The sequence below is a fragment of the Globicephala melas genome, chromosome X, assembly GCF_963455315.2.
Source record: "Globicephala melas chromosome X, mGloMel1.2, whole genome shotgun sequence".
In the NCBI taxonomy this organism is placed as follows: Eukaryota; Metazoa; Chordata; class Mammalia; order Artiodactyla; family Delphinidae; genus Globicephala; species Globicephala melas.
The window spans coordinates 101,059,684-101,081,151 of NC_083335.1; the positions used below are offsets into that span (position 1 = coordinate 101,059,684).

Here is a 21,468-nt window from a genome sequence, read left to right on the forward strand (position 1 = left end):
TATACAAGGTAACATAGAGGTTATCATGGGAGAATAGGAACTAAATGCATTTGTTTAGAAGGCCAACCATTAAACTATGCAAAATACTACTACTTACTTTTCTAAGTAGTAAATTGAGTCAAGTTTTCTAAATATAATACATTATTGTATTTACAGTATTACTATGTGGAATAACTTTGAGATTTCAGTACTTGTTTCTATATCATGGAAGAAAAATAAATTGTAAAATCTCACAGCATATAAAATTTTAATCCCTTTTACATTATCACATCCATATTTCTCAAAACCTTTGTATAACCTACAATAACTTTAGTACAGTTTGGGTGGTGAGTTTTTAATATAAAAATTACTATTAAAGATAAAAGATGCATACTTCTCAATTTTACTACCTTCAGTACCATTTGTATCTGCAGTGTTGATGCTGCAGAATTTTTTGTTTCACCATTGCCAAATTAACTTCTTTCTTAGGAATTTTATTGCAAAGGCAAAATTAGTGATGAAAACTTTGCCTCGTTTCTGTCAGGGAGTTATCTGATTCAAGACAATTTGTTAGGGTACCTTTTAAAATTGCACCCCCCAAAATAAAATACTTAGGAATAAACCTGACTAAAGAGGTGAAAGACTTATATGCTGAGAACTATAAAATGTTAATAAAGGAAACTGAAGGTGATTCAAAGAAATGGAAATATACCCCATGCTCTTGGATTGGAAGAATATTGTTAAAATGGCCATATTACCCAAAGCATTCTACAGATTTAATGTGATCCCTATCAAATTACCCATGAGATTTTTCACAGAACTAGAACAAAGAATCCTAAAATTTATATGGAACCATAAAAGACCCAGGATTGCCAGAGCAATCCTGAAGAAAAAGAACAAAGCACGAGGCATAACTCTCCCAGACTTCAGACAATACCACAAAGCTATAGTAATCAAAACGGTGTGGTAATGGCACAAAAACAGACATATGGATCAATGGAACAGAAAAGAGAGCCCAGAAATAAACCCACACACCTACGGTCAATTAATCTTCAACTAAGGAGGCAAGGATATAAAATGGGAAAAAGATAGCCTCTTCAGCAAATGGTGTTGGGAAAGTTGGACAGCTGCATGTAAATCGATGAAGTTAGAATGCACCCTCACACCATACACAAAAATAAACTCAAAATGCCTTGAAGACTTAAACATAAGACGTGACACCATAAAACTCCTAGAAGAGATCATAGGCAAAACATTCTCTGACATAAAACGAATCAGTGTTTTCTTAGGTCAGTCTCTCAAGGCAAAAGAAATAAAAACAAAAATAAACGAATGGGACCTAACCAAACTTACAAGCTTTTGCACAGCAAAGGAAACCATAAACAAAATGAAAAGACAACCTACAGAATGGGAGAAAATATTTGCAAATAATGTGACCAACAAGGGCTTAATTTCCAAAGTATACAAACAGCTCATACAACTCAAGAACCAAAAACAAACAACCCAATTGAAAATTAGGCAGAAGGGGGCTTCCCTGGTGGCTCAGTGATTAGGAATCCACCTGCCAATGCAGGGGACACGGGTTTCAGCCCTGGTCTGGGAAGATCCCACATGCCGTGGAGCAACTAAGCCTGCGAGCCACAACTACTGAGCCTGCAAGCCACATCTACTGAAGCCCACGCACCTAGAGCCCATGCTCTGCAACGAGAGGCCACCGCAATGAAAAGCCTGCACACCGCAACAAAGAGTGGCCCCCACTCACTGCAACTAGAGAGGGCCTGCACACAGCAATGAAGACCCAACACAGCCAAAAATAAATAAATGAAATAAATAAATTTTTAAAAATTAAAAAAAAGAAAAATAGGCAGAAGACCTAAATAGACATTTTTCCACAGAAGAAATACAAACGGCCAATGGGCACATGAAAAGATGCTCAACGTCTCTAATTATTAGAGAAATGCAAATCAAAACTACAATGAGGTTCCACTTCACACTGGTCAGAATGGCCATCATTAAATACTCAACAAATAACAAATGCTGGAGAGGACGTAGGAGTCCCTCCTACACTGTTGGTTGGAATGTAAGTTGGTACAGCCACTATGAAAAACAGTATGGAGGTTCCTCAGAAAACTAAACATAGAACTACCATATGACCCAGCCATCCCACTCCTGGGCCTATATCCAGACAAAACTATCATTCAAAAAGATACATGCATCCCTATGTTCATAGCAGCAGTATTCACAATAGCCAAGACATGGAAACAACCTAAATGCCCATTGACAGATGAATGGATAAAGAAGATGTGATACATATATACAATGGAATACTACTCAGCCATACAAAGGAGTGAAATAATGCCATTTGTAGCAACATGGATGCAACTAGAGATTATCATCCTAAGTGAAGTAAGTCATAAAGAGAAAGACAAATACCACATGATATCACTTATAGGTGAAATCTAAAATATGACACAAATGAATCTATCTACAAAACAGGAACAGACTCATAGACATAGAGAACAGACCTGTGGTTTCCAAGGGGGAGGGGGTTGGGGGAGGGATGGAGTGGGAGGTTGGGGTGAGCAGATGTAAGTTATTATATATAGAATGGATAAACAACAAGGTCCTACTATATAGCTCAGGGAGCTATATTCAGTATCCTTTAATAAACCATAATAGAATACAAAAAAGTATATATATGTATAACTGAATCACTTTGCTGTAAAGCAGAAATTAATACAATATTGTAAATCAACTATAATTTAAAAAAAAAGGAAAAAAAAGACAATTTGTTAGGATGTTTCATTTGTTTCATTCTGAAATATATGCCAGGTCCAAGAAATAACTTGTCTTTGCTCCTAAGGACTTCCAAAAGTGTAGCTTCTAGAGTCTTCTCAAAGGTATCAATAATTTAATAAAAAATTAAAAAGAGCATTCTAAATCCTGGGGTGTTTTCTCCTAAGCTTCTCTGGATAAGGTGAAATCAGAGTTATTATTATTATTATTTATTAATTTATTTATTTTTGCTGTGTTGGGTCTTCGTTTCTGTGTGAGGGCTTTCTCTAGTTGTGGCAAGCGGGGGCCACTCTTCATCGCGGTACGCGGGCCTCTCACTATCACGGCCTCTCTTGTGGCGGAGCACAGGCTCTAGACGCGCAGGCTCAGTAGTTGTGGATCACGGGCCTAGTTGCTCCGTGGCATGTGGGATCCTCCCAGACCAGGGCTCGAACCCATGTCCCCTGCATTAGCAGGCAGATTCTCAACCACTGCACCACCAGGGAAGCCCCAGAGTTATTATTATTAGGCCAACCTCAACCCAGGGCATTTCCCTAGAAGAGAGTTGATCTTGGACATCCAGTAATCCATGGTTCTCAGACTTAATTGCTTCATCTGTTTGTAACTCTTGCAGAATGTTAAGACATAATGAACACAGCTTTCTCAAAGTAGATTCTTTGAGAATAATACCGCAAGCATGTATTGAGCCTTTCCTTCTTAGGCACTTGGTGATCAAGAATAATAATAACAACAGCAATAATAATAATGGCCTATTGTACTTCTAAAAGCTGGTAACTCAATGGTGTAGAAAGAAAATTATGAAGCAAAGTGAAAAGTGTCATGATGGAAGCATGGGCACAGTATTATGAGAGCACAGAGGACAGTCTTAATAATTATGCGAGGGTGTCACACCTATCAGTATACACATGGAGTCTCACGTTTGTCCTAGAATCACTCATACTTTCCATCACTAAGATGCATAGTGAGGAATTTTTAAATTCACATACCATACTCACTGGACTCTCCCCTGACCATATGCTAAGGAACACTAAGTATTTCTTATCAAGGGCAGGTTATGTAACAGATCTTTGATTAGAGCCTCATTATTAGTGCCAGGGGTCATTAGTAGCAAACATTCGTCAGTGCTTAGACATAGTAACTCAAGAGGACACATGTTGGGAAAATGCTATTTCCCTGACAGCCATTTGATTTGTTGTCCATCTATTATATGTGAATTATTAGTTAGATTCAGTAAACTGTGATCTTTGCTTAAAGCTATCATTTGTCGAGAACGGGTTTAAGCCTAGGTTTGTGAACAAGTATCTTTTCTTTAACAACAACAAAAGCAACAAAAAGTCTTTGCCCGTTGAAGGATTCTGGTTCAAAGTTAGGAAAGGTAGCTTTATCAATTATACCTAGGGGGATGAGTCACAGTAGTTAAAGTACCATTTTATTCCTCCTAAAGACAACAGATAAGCAGTGCCACGGCAACTAAATGTACAGTTCTTTGTGTACACAGTTAAAGAGTTCATGCATTGCTCAGAAACCTAGAGAAATCACAAAGTATAATTTTTCTCTCTTATATCTTTGATACCATTTGTTAGATTACTACCGAAATGTTACAGTAGCATTGGTTGTGGTTTAAGAACAGAGGGATGCTAGCCCAAGAAAGCACTGCATGCTGCTTTCCTAAGTAAATCTTGCTAAAGAGAGTGTCTTTTCCTATTAATTTTTGATGGAGATGAACATTCCCATGGCTCTGGGCTCACATACTTTTGTTGGACCCTACCTGAGTGAGATGGAGCTGGTGGCCTGGAATAATGTGCTGGAACACTACCACAATTGCAGCTCTCTAACGAGGATTTCATTAATCCACTCACGGATCCATGGTAAAACCATGAATATACCTGAGATGATTTTTTTTTTTGGATCTGACTACAAAGAAAGTTTGCTGAACAAATTGATGGTGCAAATAACATTGTATACTACATGTCTTTCTTGAATAATGGTAAGGAAATAGGGTCTTAAACTATTTGAGAAGTAAATTTGGAACACAAACGAAAAATGCTCTTCCTACATGAGAGCTAAATATGGTAATCAGAAAACAGAAGTGATGCTTTCAGGACCTAATTAATAAATGGCTTTGTGAAAAAAATCCTTTGGATTAGCAACACTGGAGTTCTTTGCTTGAATTAGCTACAGGGCCTTCACATATGTTGCTTCCTCTACCTGGCTCCCCGTCCCTTACCTCTCCGCCATAGAATTTTCCATAGTCTTTAATCATTTACTAATTTTTGTGAGTATTTTGTTAATATATGTCTCCCCCAATAGACTACTTTTGTATTTGTTCATTGTTGCCTACCTACCACTGTGGGCTGGTTCACAAAAGGCACTCAAAACTTATTTTTTGAAAAAATATATTATACACACACACATTTTGTGATCTCTTTCTCTGGGGAGTATCTTGTGGGTAATTAATTCTGTTCAGTAATTTAGCACCTTTAAAAGAATATTTCTGTAAGCATTATATTTATAGTCTATATTTCATAGAATGTTTACAGTAAAAAATAAACTTCACAATTAGTTCTTTTGGTTTTAAGTTATGGAAACCTGTTTGAACTAGTTTTAGCAAAAGGTAGTTTCTTAAACGCATATATGGCTATCTCAAACAACCCAAGGGCAGGGTGATGGTGTGAAATGGAGCTTTATCCAAAAACTGTGGAGAAACCAGAATTTGCTCTTCATATCTCAACTCTGCCTCTCATTATATATTTGTTTCGTTCCTTTCCTCCCTCTCTCTCTCCACAGCCCCACCCCCACCGGTAGAATCACTTTTTGGTTCTATTTCTAAAGCACATCAGAAAATATCTACTGCCAACAGCCTGTGAGTTTGCAACATTTCCATTTAAGAGCTCAAAGTTTCACTGGATGATCATTTCCCAGTTCTAACTCTAAAATCCTGAGAATGGACTCAGATTAGCTCAGCCTGGGTCAGGAGCCAACCTCTGGCTATATCTCTACAGATGAGGTGGGGTCACTTTGTAAAAATGTGTTTGCTTCCACTGTAACCATTCAAAAGGAGGAGGGAGGAGGAAAAGCCAGTTCCCACAGACATGGGATTGCTGGGAAGGCAAAACCCTGCAGAGGGTTGTATGAAGAAGAAACCTGGTGATCTTTGCCCGCCACTTGCATCAACATCCTTACAGTTACCTTTTATTATGTGTTAATAAAGAAGCAGGCACTGAAGACTTGGTTTTGGGGGGGGGGAGAACTGTTGTATCTCAATATGAATAATTTCTGCATTTCAGGGAGAAAAAATAATGGAGGCAATGAAGACAAAAATTGAACATTCGGGAAGCAGCCGCATGACCTGATTCATTCTTCTCTATACCTTAAAACTATTTTTCCTTATGCACAATAATATAATGAGATGAGATGTGACAAGATTTTCTGATTATTCCCTTTATGACTATGTTGAATGTGTGATAAATTTAAGATGGAAGTAGGGCTGGGGATATCCTGGGCACTTGGGCATAATATTGGTTAATCTCTTTAGAATATGGTAATAAAGGCAGGCAGCCTTCTTACAAAGGGATTATAGTGGGGACATTTCACAAAGTAAGAGTGGGATGGCCAGAAAAGCTGCCCCTCTGTCCTTTCAAATCAGATGTGAGGATAATCACAGAGATCACTATCTTGGCTTTCCAATGATAAGCAAGGCATCCTGTAATCATTCTATCCCTGATTAACTTTCACTGGTATTGATTTTAAAAGACATTTTTTTCATACAGAAACTAGAAGTGACTTTCAAAGAGAATAAGATCTCTTGGAGAAATGACATTCTCAATAAAAGAATTTTAAAAGAAGTCTCTAAACAAGGACATTGTTCCTACTGGCAAATGATATGACACCCATAGAAACATGGAATTGTATAGTTTGACGATTCCTTAGAGAAATCATGACTAACCCTTTATTTTACAGACATGAAACCTAAAGTTCAATGACAAGGAGACATTTGTCCAAGATTCGAGTATATTCTAGGGAAAATAATCTAAAAAATTGCTATCTAAGTATATTTAATAACAGCTGGTCTAGTGGTAAAAGCAAGTAAGTCTAGCTCAATACATGTATAATCAAATATAAGAAAAAAATCATGTTTCCATTCAAATAATTAAAATGAAACTTAGGTTCCTTTTTTGAGATTCATTCATTTATTTTTTTAAAAAGTACTGTTCTTACAAGTTATATGAAGAACTGTAACATTTTTGCTAAAAGTTTCAAATTCTTAAAATTGAATGAGGTCAATGGCTATTTAGGACAGGGGTCAGCAATCTATGGCCCATGTCTGTGTTTGTAAAAAAAAAAAAAAGTTTTATTGGAACACAGCCATGCCTATTCTTTTTTTGCATTGTCTGTGGCTGCTTTTGTGCTGCAAAAGCAGAGCTGAGTAGTTGGGACTAAAACTGTATATCTCACAAGACTAAAATATGTACTATCTGGTCCCTTTAGAAAAAGTCTGCAGATCCCTGTCTTAGGGCACGTTTCCAAATGGCCATCTTGTAGCAGTCATGGTTATTTCATGAATATCAATTAATGCACCTTAACTATTCTAAAACTGTTTCATAGTCAAATGTCATATTGCATGTGCCATGCATATAGGTATCTAGGAATAAAAATAGTCAAGCTTTTCTAGTCATAAACAGTATTCCAATCTCCTACACACTTGTTTCTTGGTATCTGCATAGGTATATGTTTTCGTTTTAGCCTCATGTGGCTTTTATTTTACTTTATTTTTTTAATTGAAGTATACTTGATGTACAATATTATATAAGTTACAGGTGTATAATATAGTGATTCACAATTTTAAAGGGTATGCTCCATTTATAGTTATTATAAAATATTGGCTATATTCCCTGTGCTGTACAATATATCCTTGTACCTTATTTTATACCTAATAGCTTGTATCTCTCAATCCCATACCGCTATATTGCCCCTGCCTCCTTCCCTCTCCCCACTGGCAACCACTAGTTTGTTCTCTATATCTGTGAGTCTGCTTTTTTATTACATTCACTAGTTTGTTGTATTTTTTAGATCCTATAGACTTTATAATGTTGATTTACTTATATTTCTCATATAAGAAAAAATTCTGCAGGCAGCACTTGAAACACATAAACAACGGTTGCCACTATAAAAAATGGATGCCACAGGCACTTATCTATGCCCTGATGATCTTCAGACTATAATTGCACATTTGAAACATTAACAAAAATATTTTAGAAGTCACTTTTCCTAAAAAATGCTTTAGTTTATCATAGCTCTAAAGGAATGTAAAGCAAAGGTAAGAAACCTATGGGCCACATACGCACCTTTTTGAGAAATAATAGAAGACAATCCTTTGTTATTTAAAGGATATAGGTTTGAAAATTAATGACTTAACACTCCAATCCATGAATGTTCTTATCGGTCTCCTACTACGAGGCAAGTTCTAGTTAATAACTGAGGTTATAAAAAGGATAAGATATTATCTCTGCTTTTGAAGCACTGACAGTTTCTTGTACTTTATATTTACTAAGAACTTCTGGGACATTAACTAGCATAGCTATTTTAGTTTATGAAAGCTGCAGCTCAGAATTCCTCTCTAATGAATTCATGTTTGTAGGATGCCAGTATTTTCTAATTGGTTAAACCAAGTGTTTGTTTTATGACAAAATTATTTCCTGGCACCACATCACAAAAAAACCTTAACTTCATGAAGAATTAAACATACTCATAGCCTTATACTGAAGAGTTTGGGATAATATGGGAATTTGTTTTCTCTGAAACAACATAGCAGAAGAGTTGCTCTATTTCCAAAAATGCCAAGTGGTACATCAAGGTCAAATAAGACTGCTCTCACCAAAGAAATTTATCCTATGTTTGTAACATCACAAATAACTACGAAGAGAACGTCTTTAAAACCATGAGATGTTAGATATGGATGGGATCTTACAAATCATTTTACAGCTTAAGAGTAATAAGTCAACTGAGGTGAGGTCAGAGGCAATTCCATGGTATTTGGAGAAGGATGAGGGGCAAGATACCCCTTGGCCCATGGCTTAGATTGAAGAATTCAAATTTAGATTTGGTATCATTTACAAATGAATTTATATACTCACTCAAAGAGCTACTGATAGAATTGAAAAAAAGCTATTCATATTCTTTACATTTGTGTTAAATTACAAGTACATACCAACCACATGGTACAATGAACTGATATTTTAAAAAATTAATCTCACCATTATTCTTTTGAATAGCACAATAGATGTCATTTTTATGGTACGGACTTAGTAAGTTACATATGTACATTATGAATATCAATTTGTGGTGGCGGGTCCTGCTGGCCGGTGCCTCCCTCCCGCCTCCTCCTGGCTCGGCTGACTCCGGATGCCGCCGCCAACGCCGCCTCGCCACTTCTTGGAGCCGCAGTCGCCCTCGGCCTAAGAGGTTTTAAAATGGAACACTCTGATGCAGCACCTAGTACCTATTACCAGGCACTGCTCGGCCCCCGAGATCCCAGACTAAAAGGATGGTTTCTTCTGGACAATTATATCCCTACTTTGCTCTGCTCCATCCTATAGTTGCTAATTGTATGGCTGGGACCAAAATATATGAAGAATAGGCAGCCGTTCTCTTGCCGGGGGATTTTAGTGGTGTATAACCTTGAATGCACACTGCTCTCTCTATGTTCTGTGAGTTAGTGACGGGAGTATGGGAGGGCCAGTACAACTTCTTCTGTCAGGGCACACGCAGTGGAGGAAAAGCAGACATGAAGATCACCCGCGTGCTCTAGTGGTACTACTTCTCCAAGCTCATCGAGTTCATGGACACCTTCTTCATCTTGCGCAAGAACCACCACCAGATCACAGTCCTGCACGTGTACCACCGCGCCTCCATGCTCAACATCTGGTGGTTTGTGATGAACTGGGTCCCCTGTGGCACTCTTATTTTGGTGCCACACTTAACAGCTTCATCCACGTCCACGTGTACTCGTACTACAGTCTGTCGTCCGTCCCTTCCATGAGGCCGTACCTCTGGCGGAAGAAGTACATCACGCAGGGGCAGCTGCTTCAGTTTGTGCTGACCATCATCCAGACCGGCTGCGGGGTCATCTAGCCGCGCGCCTTCCCTCTTGGTTGGTTGTATTTACAGATTGGATACGTGATTTCTCTGGTTGCCCTCTTCACAAACTTCTATATTCAGACCTACAACAAGAAGGGGGCCTCCTGGAGGAGAGAACACCAGAAGGACCACCAGAACGGCTATGTGACGGCCATAAACGGCCACACCAGCAGCTTTTCTTCCCTGGAAAACAATGTGAAGCCGAGGAAGCAGCATAAGGACTGAGGCCCAAGGGTTGACAGCTTATGAACCACGTCGTCTGATTGTAAGCACGTATGAATTGTGCCCAATGCTAGTTAACAGGTGCTGTAACTAGTCGGCCTACAATAGTGTGACTCATGCAGGACCTCTTCCATCAGTTCCAAACCCCTAGAAAATGTAGACAGATTTTCCAAGTAGGCATAAGAGTTTTAACATTTCTGGGCTCTCACTGACCCTTGCGCTAGACTGTGGAGGGCAAGGTGTTGTAGTACACAACACTGCTGTTGCCTCATTAGTTATAGCATGATAGGTGCTGAATTGTGATTCACAATTTCATAACACTGTAATCCACACTTTTTTTTTTTTACTGTAGATCATGCATGTGATTGTAAATTTGTATAATGTTGTTACAGTAGAGAAACACACATGCCTTAAAATTTAAAAAGCAGGGCCCAAAGCTTATTAGTTTAAATTAGGGTATGTTTCAAGTTTTTATTCATTTCTAATAGCTCCGTTCAGAAAACTCAAAGACCATGATTTATGAAACTATCGTGTGACACATAATTTCAAGTGACTTGTACAAGTGAAATCGGCACCTTCAGTTTTGTAATATTGGCTTTAAATCAGGCAGGTTCAAGTCTAGTGGAACAGTCAGTTTAACTTTTTAATAGATCTTTTTTTTTATTGAGTGCCACTATTAATAATGTAAAATGGGAGGGGGGTTCTAAAGCAGTCTTGATGAAACTTCCAATATACATTCTTTGTCTTCAAGATTTTAGGAAGTGTGTAGGATGAGTAGCCCGTTTTAAATTTCAGAAGTGCTAAGTGTTTTTATACAGGAGACAAAGCCCATTTTGCTTTCCACTTGTGAGAGCAGATATATATTTTCCAAGAGAGATGATTAAATGTTTACCATTTGACAGAGTCCCATAGATGAGCAGTGGGGAACTGGTTGCCAGGGTCCAAATTTGGATTGATTTCTGTACTGCTATCTGTTTTGACACAAACTTCTTTTGAAAATGTGCCTAGCTTACCAAAATGAATAAAGGTGGGGAAAGGACCTTAAATTTAAGGTAAAATTAAACAGATAGCTGCAGCATGAGAGAACTGGGAAACTGGATAGAGATGGTTTGTTTAATGTAAATCTAATAGCACCTGTAATTTTTTTTCCTGCTTCGAATCTAAAGATTTGTCTAGAAATACTTGTTTAAAAATAAGACCGCTTATCATAAAATCATGTCTCACACCCTAGAGGCGTGATCTAACAGATAAGGACTGTTGTGTGTGTCATTTTAAAGTACTGGAATTTAGCCTCTGAATACCTCCTCCACTGGAGGAAAAAACATTCATTGAACCACTCATGACACATCTGAGAAGGTCGTTGACAATGTATAAATGAATTGGTGGTTTGATATTTATGTAAATATCAGTTTATCATGCTTTAATTTTGCACATTCATATTATAGGGAGCCAGTTGGTTCTCTTAATTAGTCTTGTGGGTTTTCTGTTTGGAAGGAGTCACAGCATCTGTTTACATTTACCTTATCAAATCTAGAATGTATATATTTGTAAGTGTATGTCTTCCTAGGTACTAGCTTGCGAATGTCTTTACATATTTCATTACAGAAACTATAACATTCAACAGTGTGCTGTCAGAGTGTGCTTTAGCTCATCTGCATATACCCACAATGTTAAATAATGTCTATACATTAATCATTAAAATGTTTTTGATTAAAAAACAATTTGTAACCTTGACTTGGCATGTCATTTTTTTACATTCTAAAAAAAAAAAAAGTAGACATGGTCTTGAGTTACCTAAGTGTTTAGAAGCCACAGAGGAAGTGGCATGCTAAGGTGGCATGGCCATGAAGGATGAGACTGGAACTAAAGCCTGAGATCCAGATCCAATCTAGCATACAGACCCTGCATTTACGTATATTGGTATTAGGACCCCAATGAAGCCATGTTCTGGTTGAAGTAAGATATTATATCATAATATCCATATCTACCCATCCCTCAACTACAACATACTGCACATAGTAAGTATACGTTAAATGTATGCTTTCTTCATTCACATTGTAACTGACTTCCCCAATAATTTGTAATGAGAAGATATTAAGAATAAATCACTAAGGAAACAATGGATTGTCCGAGGTAAATTATCCAAACCAGATATTTGATCCACTGTTGAAGTTTTGAAAAATGAGAAATACAGGAACACATGTAGGTCTGTGCTATACATTACCCCAAGTGGAGAGCTATTATTATGAGCTTAACTCAGGTCAACTTAGGCCTCAAACCCTACTTTAAATGCCCTTCTTGCAGAGGAACCAAGTATCAAAACTAAAACAAACCAGAAAAACTACTACACTTTGACTGTAAGCATGAATAGCAAGTCTGACACCTTTCTTTTGTTGATTTGAATAATTAATTTTTACTATAATATTGATAGTGTAGACCTGGCCTCACTGTAAAAGATAGAAAAAGGAGGAAAAATACTCATAGCATACATACATAAAAAATATATCCCATTAGGAAAATGGGGAAAATGTATAGAAGAGGGAACTCGACGAAAGATCATGAAAATTTTCAACTTCACTACTGATCAATAAAATATAAATTAAGATTACACAAGATTTCAATCACATTATTTTTTATCATACTTATAAACGGCAAGGATATGGAGAAATAGAAACTCTTAGACAGTACTACTGCATACACAAATCAGAACAACTATTTTGAAGAACAATTTGGAAATATATGTCAAACACGTGCAAGTCTTATTGCTTCATGCCTCCACTTCTAGTTATAGACCCTAGGGAAACACTTATTCTTGAGCATAAAGATGCAGGTACGTGAATGTTCATTACAGTATTGTTCATTATTGCCACAATAACAAGAAACTCTAAATTACCAATCACAATAGATTAATAAAAAATGAGTAATATTTATTCAATGGGCTATTATAGAGCAGTTAAAATGGATGAACTTGAGCTACAGGTATCAAACTTGATACCTATCTAGACATAATGATAAACAAGGGAATGGAATTACTCAGAACAGAATTACAATGGAATACTATACAGCCAGAAAAAGAATGAAATGCTGCCATTTGCAGCAATGTGGTTGGACCTAGACAATATTATGCTTAGTGAAATAAGTTAGAGACAGAAAGGCAAGTACTGTATGATATCACTTATATGTGGAACCTAAAAAATAATATAACTGAAGGTAGATGCAAAATAGAAAGACTCAGATATAGAAAACAAACGTGGTTACCAAAAGGGAGAGGGAAGGAAGGAGGGACAAAGTAGGGACATGGGATTAATAGATGCAAACTACTATGTATAAAATAGATAAGAAATAGGGATATTATTTATAGCACACGGAATTATAGCCATTATCTTATAATAAACTATAATGCAGTATAATCTTCAAAAACACTCAATCACTATGCTGTTCACATGAAATAAAATATTGTAAATTAACGATACTTCAATTTTAAAAAAGACATAATGATAAACCAAAAAAGACAAATTTCAGAAGAATAGGTGAGCATAATAGCTTTATATAAACTTTAAAATATGCAAAATTATGCTCTATATTCTTCACATCTATAGGAAGTGAAAACTGTTAAACATGCATGAAAACAAACATCGAATTTAAAATAACAGTTACTTCTGTGGTGAAAGTAGGAAAAGGGAAAAGAAAGAGTACATGGGGAACTTGGAATTTATCTAATGTTTTATTTTCTTTTTATTTAAAGTAAATATGGCAAAATGTTAAGATCTTATAAAGCTGAATGAATGGTGGATACATAAATGTAAATAGTATATCAGTGTTTTCAAACTGTAGGATGATACCCGTACTGTGGGTCTGAAATCACTTTGAAAGATTGAGGCTTATAGTTTTAAAAAGAATAAAGTAAAAAAAAATAAGAAATATCAGTGTAAACTGCAGTACATCTAAACAGTGTTTTGTGGATAGTTTGCTTCAGTTATTTGTATACTTATGTATGTATGTAAATGTGATATAAAATAGGTTTTCTTACTCTGAACTTTGGGTAGAAATGTTTTAAAGGTACTGTATTATATTATTCTGTACCATTTCTATCTTTTCAAAATATTTCATATTTAAATTAAAAAAATATATTATTAATCGAAAATATTGGGAATCAGTAGAGTTTTAAAAGACAGCTATAACTTTTAAATCACAGAAAGAATTAGGTCTGTTTAACCACTTATAATGTTAAAATATATTTTTAAAAATATTGATATCTCAAAAGGATAGATGAGTCAGTGAACATGAAATTTGAACTAAGAGTCTCTGAGTTACAATTTAATGTTTAGTTCTCTGAGTTAAATTGCTTTTTATAAATCAAAGTTTTTCTAAATCTTAAATCCCATTCAGACATGTTTATTTTGCTGTATTTGAATTAAAGCTTAATATATTGGCATTTTTAAGTTAGTTATCATTTAGGTTTCTTGGAGATGTAACTCTGGAAATGTAATGAGAAATCCTTACATGATGAGTAACCATCAGAAACTAGATTAAGAGAATAAATGAGAAAGCAGGCCAATGACTTTTGACCCTTATATTTATTTTTTTTTTCTTATTTTTCTCTACTAGGACAGGGTTTCAAAGCCTCCACAATAGCCAATATGCTTGGCCTCTGATACACACAAATTATTTACTCCATTTATGTATCACTTATGTCAGATAGTATGTTAAGTTCTAATAAACTGAGTGGGAGGTGGCAGGGGGAGAAACCTGTATAAAATAGTTCCAAAGTGAAGCCCTTATCCTGTGGAAACCTTTCAGAAAATATACCTATGATTTCAAAACTGTGTTTATGTGTCTTTATTGCAGAAGGTATTAACAAAAGCCAGCTCATATACATTTCCATTTAAAGTTTTCTTAGTGTCATTGATACCAGTTGTAAATTATTAAAATTGGAAGATATTGAATGAAATCAAGACAACTACAGACTATATTGGCATTAGTTAGCATATCCTTGACATCTAAATTTATCTATTCTAATAAGCTATATAACGCACAGAAACACAATTGTAAAATGCTTTTGTAGTAACAAAATGTATTTATCGCTGAATTTATACCTTTGGCACTCAAAAAAGTTGCAGATGGGCCATAATTCATAGGGTCTATATATCTTCCAAATTTGTTTATTTGCTTTATTCATGTCTGCTGCTTTCAAAAAGGATTTTGAGATAGACTGTAATAAAAGGCCCATGCAATAGGCTTGTTGACCGGAAGATAAATTATCTAAAGCATTACAGTAAGGAAGAGAAGAAATGGTTATTGAGGGGGTGGGTGAAGAACATATAATTATACAATAGTATTAACTAGAATAGTTACTTTAATTATCTACTAAATTTAGCCTGTACTTCCTGGAAGTCAAGACAAATTTTTAAAAATCAGTATGAATCCTATATGTCTAGTTGTAGTTAATCAGGATAGATAAATTCGAGTTTTAAATCTAAGGGACACAACTTTTTAAAAAAAAATCATGAATTTTTCCATAAGGAACACTCAACAACATAATGGATGACATTTTGAGTATTCAATGGGGTTTTAGAGAAGTCATTGAAACAGTCTTCCCTTGACCATGTTGTATGTCAAACCGGGATAAAAAGCTAAAGGGGGGCTTCCCTGGTGGCGCAGTGGTTGGGAGTCCGCCTGCCGATGCAGGGGACACGGGTTCGTGCCCCGGTCCGAGAAGATCCCACATGCCGCGGAGCGGCTGGGCCCGTGAGCCATGGCCACTGAGCCTGCGCGTCCGGAGCCTGTGCTCCGCAACGGGAGAGGCCACAACAGTGAGAGGCCCGCGTACCGGAAAGAAAAAAAAAAAAAAAAAAAAAAAGAAAGCTAAAGGGGATCTTGTTTGTGTAGCTCAGCAGGCTGTATATTACAGATCTACAATGATTCCATCTGTAATAATTTATAAGTTTGGCAGCTAACATACTTGAGGAAAAAATATTGTTTGAAACAACCTTGGTAGACCAAAGGGGGTGGATTATTTGAGAAAATGGATACTTCAGATGAGAAGAATGTTTTTGTTACCTAGTATGGTAAACTGAATATTGGCCCCCAAGAGCCAGGTCCTAATCCCTGGAATTTGTGAATGTCACTTTATATGGCAAAAGGAACTTTGCGGATACAAGGAAGTTAAGGATTGTGAGATGGGGAGATTATCCTGGATTATTCAGGTGGTCCCTAAATTTAATCATAAATCTCCTTTTGAGAAGGAGGCAGAGAGATCTGACTACAGAGATAGAAATCAGTGGGTTACTGATGCAAGATGCTATGCTGCTGGTTTTGAAGATGGAAGAAGGGACAAAGGAATGTAAGAAATGTAGCTCTAGAAGCTGGAAAAGGCAAGGAAATTGATTCTCTCCTAGAGCTTCCAGAGGAATGATAGCCCTACTGACACCTTGATTTTGGTCCAGTAAAACTGATTTTTGGATTTCTGACTTCCAGAACTTAAAGAGAATAAATGTATATTGTTTTATGCCACCAAGTTTGTGTTAAGTTGTCACAGCAGCCACAGAAACTAGTCTACCTAGGATAACATGAAAAATATCTTTACCAAAATAAAACATTTTAAAGTATCATATGCCATAGGATACTGGCCCAGTGTTACAGTCTGAATGTTTGTGTCCCCCCCCAAATTCATATGTTGAAATCCTAGTGCCCAATGTGATGGTATTAGGAGATAGGACATCTGGGACGTAATTAGGTCATGAGGGTGGAACCCTGATGAATGAGATTAATGCCCTTAAAAAGACCTAGAGAACTACCATGTCCCTGCCACCATGTGAGGACACAGGAAGAGGTCTGCAGCGTGGAAGAGGGCCCTCACACAACAATTCTGGCACCCTGAACTAGGACTTCTAGCCCCCAAAACTGTGAGAAATAAACTTCTGTTATTTATAATCTACCCAGTCTATCATATTTTTACACACAGAATGCAAGGAAATCAATTGCTGATTGCTTGGGGGTGGGGTTTAAAACTTTTTAAATCTAATATTAAAATCCTAAGAGGATAATTTCAGGGCTAGTTATGAATTTTCTGGTTTTTCTTATGTATTTTAGATAATATTTGCAGTGTTCTCTTATTGCAATTTTGGTAACATTTTCAGTATTCTCTGGGAAATTAAGTAAAAGGCTCACTCTAGAATATACGGCCCAGTGGGAAAATAGGGCCTCTTCCTCCTCTCTGGGTTGAAAGATTGGATCTTATTTGTAATTTACAAAATCTGTGGTTTGCAGAGCAGCTGAACCAACAGGAGGCAACACCATTCTTATTTGAAAGCTGATTTCCTTTAGTAAAGCGTCAATACTGGGTGTGACAAAATAGACAAGAAACAACAGTTCTTCAACTGACAATACTATATTAGTGGGGATCCAGGCTGTGAAGCAGACTACCTGGAGTATTTTTCCTTAAATTACTGATACAAACCACTTTAGGAGCTCTAAAGAAACAAATCGACCAGGGCATAAGCCTAGAGCGTCCTGCCCTGTTTTTCAAGAGGCTGAAGCAGGGTTGCCCAGTGCAGACATGAGAGCTTTAGAGTTTAAAAAAAATGAGGGAGCCAGCAGGATGAACCCAGAAAGTCTGATGTTATCAAGCCTCTAGTGAAAGCTTCTCTGGTGGCTGGCTGTGAAATGCAGAAATTCAAGCTGTATAGCTGAGTTTCCCCCGGATGTTGGCTGTTTGCTAATGCATGATAACCAGCAGCTCCTGACTTAGATGAACTCCCCACTGACTGCTAGAGATTGCCATCATTAGGGACCTTGCTTCCTCTGTGTTCCCAGAGGACTCTGCATCTACTCCTGCACATTTTCACACTGCACTGAAGTTATTCATTTATCTGTCTCTTCCACATGCATCTTGGCTTATTTCTTTTTGTGTCTCTAGCACCGGCATAGTGCCTAGTATTTAGAAAAAGCTGAATAAATGTTTGCTCTATGAATGAATGGAAGGAAACTCCGGATAAGTCTTCTGACAAAATCATTAGCCAGGATCTTTAAATTCTAGGAATCTTGAGGCTGATGGGGAATTTGACAATGCAGGGATCAGGTTACCACTTGAACCCACATCAATCTTGGCATCACTAAAAGTGATAATCAGACACTAGGGAGTCACTGCTACATGCTCCTGTAAACCCTACTGAAGTTCTTCCACTTCACTGGGATTGCTTGGACTGGAAGATCTATGCAGACAGGCGCTTATTTTTACTCATTTTGATATTAGAAGAATATAGAATAGTGCCTAACATATAGGTGATCCTTAAACTGTTATCCAATGAGTGAGTAAGCTTAGAGGACAGAGTTGAGAAGGTAGAGACGGATGATAGGGAAATCAGAAAATAAGTGCTTATAACAGTCCGAGTATAAGGGACAATACCTGGTTTGGACTTTGCCACCCTCAACAGAGTTCCCCAGTATTGCTTCCAGTGGCAAACACGCCTTTCAGGGGCTCTGGAGTGGATTTTCCTGCTGTATATCCACTCCCCTGGCCTGGCTTCCCTCAAGAATCCCTCCTGGATCTTCCAGTTGTGCCCATTCATTTTGTTCCCTCCAAATCAGGGCTCTGATGGGCCTCTAGTGACCCTGAATTAGCATAACATAACATGATGCATTGTACCACTAACATTGATAGCTATAAGAGTACAAGAATAAACCAGGAATTCTGAAGACTCCCCTTCTTGCCCATCTCCTGGACTCCCAAAAGAACTATCTCAGAAAATTTACTTCCAACCTGTCTCCATCTCAGAGCAATGGTGACACTCTGATCACTGTGGCCTCACCCACAAAGATGAGTTCTCTCACCTGCTCCAGCATCCACAGTGATACTTTTGTAGGGACCCTGTCTCCTGTTCCTACTGAAACTATTTGAATATGTGGTCTCCAGCATTTAATGATCTCTGCAACTCCAATGAGTCTCACTCATTGGAGGGCCCCCTTAATACCCATCTATTCAAAGTACATCACTCGTTGCCCACAATCTAGCAGTAAGACCAAGTGCACAGATAGGATGCTGGAATACATTTTCCACAGATACAATTCCTAGGTTCCCTCCCCACACCTCTACTTCAAGAACTCTCCCAGAACCTCCCTCTCCACACTTCCATCCTTGAGTAGTGCTTGACTATGAGAGAGAAACAAAAGTATTTAAATTCATGTTATTTTTATATTATTAAAATGCTATGGTACATAACATTTTGTGTATATACTATTTATGCTTACTCATTTGTTTTTCTTCAAGTTGGATCGAAAGACTTTCCAATTCCTAAGATTTGTAAGCAGCACATATTTTTGGTGGAAGTGGTGTTCTGTTAAACCATACAGAGTAACTCTTTGGAAAAGTCATAATATCAAGCAAGGCCACACTACACTTTTTTTCTCTGGCAGGAGAATTAGATTTACAACCACACTGCTTTTCCTATTTTTGCCCTTGTGCAGATACATTTAGAAGAGCTGTATAATATGTGCTTTTTTAAAACACATATATTTTTAGCATTCACTAAAAAAATGAACGATACCATAAAATCTTAGTCTTTAGGTATCTGGAGGTAGGGATTAACTCCGTAGAGCACTCTTCTGTCCATCTGTGTGTGCATACTCCAACAAGTATTTTGGAATTCTGAGAACTCTGCAAATGATGTTATCATGCAGAATATTCTTGAGAAAAGATTTCCTTTGCTTCATTAAAAAAAAACTTCTATCGACTTAAATAACAGACATAGTCTATTCTGATCTATTCTTTTTTTTTTTTTTTTCTTACAGTAACCATTTTTTGCTGTGCAGACACTACTGTTTGCTCAGAGGAAAACCAGGTATTTGTTCAGGCAGCTTTCAAAGGAAAGAACGTACTTTTTTTTGCTCCTTTCCTAGTTGTCTGGACTAATATTAACTTCATGTGTAAATAAAAGGAGAAGGTGAGTCTATTTTGTGTTTTACTTTTTTTTTTTACTAATGAAAGAAAATGTGATGCAACGTCCCTAACTCAGCCGATTAATAAGTATTTCCTATTCAGAATCTGCAGAAGAATTTTTTTTTTTTGCAGAAGAATTTTAAGGGAGTCAAATAGTTTCCAGAGTTTTATTCAGTTCTTTAAGCTCTAAATACTATAAAATAGAAATTATTTTAGAATAGCCACTTTTTAAATAGTCAAAACTACTTTTCAAAATCTTGAACTCTTTCATCATTATTTCCACTTCATTGGGCCACAGAAGCACCAAAGGGAGCTGTCGCAATAGAGGTTTGTGCACACCAGAGTCTCAACTGGGACACAGATATTACCTTGAGAATCTGGCAGTTTGCCTAAAAATTGGAAGTTTTAGCAAATAAGGCAAGTAGACCATGGGCAGTGTGTGTGCGTTTGTTAGCTGCTGTAATTATTCCAGGTGAGTTCAGTCTCTAAGAAGATCCTTGACCCTAATTTTGAGCCTAAAAGATGACAAATAAGTGCTTGATAACACAGTTAACATAGTATTTTAAAAATCGATCTCTTCTGTCGTGTCCTACCATGTCCAAAGTTTCCCTGATCAAATAAGCCTATTGCCCCTTTTAGCTCTATCATTTATAGCAAACTTTGTTGTTGTTGTTAAATTTATGATTTTTCATTGCCCTCCTAGGCAGATAGTTGATGGTAAGAGTCTTTTTTTCTTTTTCTTTTGTTTTCTGCTGCAAATAAGAACACTATTAAGCAATTTGGGGAGGGAGCAAATAGGTAGTGAATTATTAAGACAGAACGTGAGAAGGAGCCAAATAGCCTTGCATAAGAAATGCTGAGGGAAGAGGGGACAAACTAAGGGTATGGGATTAACAGTCAGACTACTGTGTATAAAAGAGATAAGCGACAAGGATATATTGTATATAGCACAGGGAATTATAGCCATTATCTTGTAATAACTTATAATGGAGTATAATCTGCAAAAATACCGAATCACTATGCTGTACACCTGAAACTAATATAATACTGTATATCAACTATACTTCAATAAAATAGATAGGTAGGCAGACAAAAATGTTGAGAGACTGAAGTCCTCAGAGGAAGAGCAAGTACGTGGATTTGAATATTTTGGCCTGTTCTATCCAAAAGGGTAGTCACCAGCTACTTGTAGCTATTAAGCACTTGAAATGTGGATGGATTTCGAAGACAGTACAACAAAAGATTGTAAAATAGCTCATCAATAAATTTTTATGATATCACATGTTGCAATGGCAATATTTTGGAAATACTTGGTTAGAAAAATATATTATTAAAATTAATTTCACCTGTTTTTTTACTTTTACTATAACTAATTATGATATTTAAAATCACATATT

At 36.9% G+C, this 21,468-nt stretch overlaps 1 protein-coding gene and 1 pseudogene across 1 annotated transcript in view; one reads left to right on the forward strand and one right to left on the reverse strand.

Annotated features, from left to right (window-relative positions):
- Positions 1–21,468, reverse strand: part of IL1RAPL1 (interleukin 1 receptor accessory protein like 1) — a 1,328,695-nt gene that overhangs the window by 323,666 nt on the left and 983,561 nt on the right. The window lies entirely within an intron of this gene.
- Positions 9,246–10,137, forward strand: LOC115846501 (very long chain fatty acid elongase 5 pseudogene; annotated as a pseudogene).